Raw genomic sequence first — 2793 nt, forward strand, 5'->3', positions numbered from 1 at the left:
CTCAAGAAGGAAGGACCTGACACTACATTGCACTGACCTCCCCAACCAAGGACGGCCAACTGGGGACCCAGCTAGGAAGACAGAGTAGAAAATGCATCTTCCAGTCTCTCCTTACCAGTCCTCCAAAGAGTTAAAGTAAAATGGGGCTCACCTCCAAGATGAAGTGGAGCCTATCTGTGTCTGGGGACTCTGCCAGCAGGTTCCCCAGCATGGCATCCAGGACCTCTGGGATGACTTTGTGGAGAGCCTGCAAAACATGGGTCAGAGTTAGGGAACCTGGGCCTACACCTGCCACAGGATGGGAAGAGGGGTCTCTGGGAAGCACTGGGGAGACTCCCAAACACATCTCCTGGCCTCTCTCCTTCACATTGCACTGCAGGCAATTTGCAAGAATTGATGACCTCTGGACCTTTGATCCATGAGCTTAGCAGGTCTCTGCAGAGGGCCTTGTAGGCAGAAGAGTATGAAACAGCCAAGTTGCTATGGATGGAAGCTGGGCTTCTGGGAAAAACACGGCTTATGAAAGAAAGAAAGAAAGAAAGAAAGAAAGAAAGAAAGAAAGAAAGAAAGAAAGAAAGAAAGAAAGAAAGAAAGAAAGAAAGAAATCCCCCAAGGGAGGGGTAATCTCTTCCCTGCTGGAGGGAAGGATCCAACCCTGCAGCTTGTTCCATCTCCGCTACCCCACCCCTAAAGCTGGAGCTCCAGCGAATCAAGGGAGCAGGGACCAAGGACTGCTCTGGAAGAGGAGGAGGATGGAGGAGGAGGAGGTACCTGGATGCCGGTGGCGTCCTTTTCCGTGCCCAGGGTGAAGACGGAGTGAAGGGCAGCTCGCAAGAGGTGGGTCTCTAGGGCTGGCTCCAGGGCAGGTTTCATGGTGCTGGCAAGAGAGAGGAGCTGGTATTAGACTGTGCAGTATGGGGGTGGGACTGTCGCCAACACGGACACCAAGCCACAGGGATAGAGGCACAGGCTGGCGAGAATGGAAACTGAGGCACTTAGCTAGGGAATGACAAGGCCAAGGCGTCCCAGACAGACAGTGGCAGGACAGGAATAGCTCCTGTTCCCTGGAGCCTGCTGCCCCTCCTGTATCTGAGCCCGGGAGTGAGCCCCTCCCCAAGGTCCCTGTCATGGAGAGAGTGACCCTTCCCACCCCACCATCTCTGCCAGAGGCGCCACTCTGGGGAGGTGACCTGGGAGGGACAGTGACGGTGACTCCCAGCCTTGGGCCTGAGCAGCACAGGGGTGAGGGGAGCTGGCGGGGTGGGGGGGTGGGGCTGTCTCGGTACCAGAGGTAGCCCACTGCAGCCAGGGAGTGGGCGAGGACGGCGCTGGGTGACGAGTCATCGGGAAGCTCCTCGATGAGCTCCTGTGAGACGCAAAGGAGACAAAGGAGCGTGTGAGATTCAGGCCCGACTGACACCTCCCAGTGAGGAGATGACACAGCCAGTGCCCCACATGGCCAGCAGGATCCCCCACCACCTACTGCTCTCCGATTCCTTCCTGCCCATCAGACTTGTCCCCCTTCCCGGATTCCTGCCCAGCTCACTCCCAATCCCCTTCTCTCCTCCTCCCTGTCAAAACTGCCCCCATTCAGCCCCATCCCGACGACCGAGCTGGAACCATGTGATTCCTTGTTCCCAACTCTCAGCTGCCCTCCAGCCCCACAATTCCCCCCCTGCCCACTACTGACCAATCTCACAATTTCTCCCTTCTCTTCTCCCAAGTCTTCAGCCCCAGCAATCCTTGTTCTCTGCTGCCCCCTCCAACACCACCCGGCCCCCACCCATTAGCCCGGCCATACCCCTGCCAATCCCATGTCTCCCTCCTCCCTCCAGCTGCCGTATGGCGTGTCTCACTCACCACGATCCTCTTCACCACAGCCGCCTTGCAGCAGCGCGGCTCCAGCGTGTCCTCCCCTCTCTCCCATGCAGCCAGACATGCGGGGTAGACGGCCTGAAGGAACAGGAGCTGCTGCCCCTCGTCCTGGACCCACCGGGAGTGGGGTATAGCGAGAGATAACCTGTTAGCTAGGGACCTTCCTGCCCCACCCAAACCAGCTTCAGGGCTTAGGCTTCAATGGGGGATTGTGGGGACCCGCCTATTGTCCAAATCCCCCACCACTCCTACACAAGCAGGATCAGGAACTGGGACAGTGCCTGTGGGGGGAGACGACCTCAGCTGTTGTGGGACAAACACCCCCATCTTGGGGGTCCCAAATCATGGGTGTAAAAGGGCCCCATTAGGGGTGATGTATCATGAGGGACAAGACCCTCGACAGGGGGTGGGGATGCTGGGAAGGGACAGGGCAATCTTGGTTCCAGCCCAGGTGGGGAACATTTGTACCTTATCTCTGTACTGGAGCTGCTCTCGGATGACCTTGAGAGCAGCTTCATCTTTGGCCATGTCCACCCCTTCCTCCTGCTCCGAATCCAGGGGGGTCCCTGCACCAGGGAGGGAAGGACAGGGGCATGGTGGGCAGAGCAGGATTCAAGACCCCCCTTCCCACCTCAGGCACCCAAGGCAGATTGGGCCCCAAACCTCCCTCTCAGGGATGCCTTCAGCCCCCAACAGCTTCAGAAGCCCAGAGCAGAGCCCCCCTCCACTGGCCAGGACTCCAGGGGAGGTGCCGATTCCCCCCACCCGGAGCAGCAAGGACCAAAGTGGCAGCAGCTCTTCACACCCCGACCCCCAGGTCCCCATGTGGAAGGGGCAGCTGTGTGACGGCTGCTGCTCTCAGTGGGGTTTGCGGGGCTCAGGCCAGACACCTGGGCTGGGGACCCCCCCACCATATCA

At 58.8% G+C, this 2793-nt stretch overlaps 1 long non-coding RNA gene across 1 annotated transcript; it reads right to left on the reverse strand.

Annotated features, from left to right (window-relative positions):
* Nucleotides 1-796: 796 nt before the first annotated feature.
* LOC140897820 (uncharacterized) lies at nucleotides 797-1918 on the reverse strand. Its single transcript, XR_012154821.1, has 3 exons — nucleotides 1861-1918; nucleotides 1287-1366; nucleotides 797-877 (listed from the first exon to the last, which is right to left on the reverse strand). It is a non-coding gene; the product is annotated as an uncharacterized lncRNA (long non-coding RNA).
* Nucleotides 1919-2793: the final 875 nt, after the last annotated feature.

Source organism: Lepidochelys kempii, chromosome 14 (genome assembly GCF_965140265.1).
Source record: "Lepidochelys kempii isolate rLepKem1 chromosome 14, rLepKem1.hap2, whole genome shotgun sequence".
NCBI classification, from domain to species: domain Eukaryota; kingdom Metazoa; phylum Chordata; order Testudines; family Cheloniidae; genus Lepidochelys; species Lepidochelys kempii.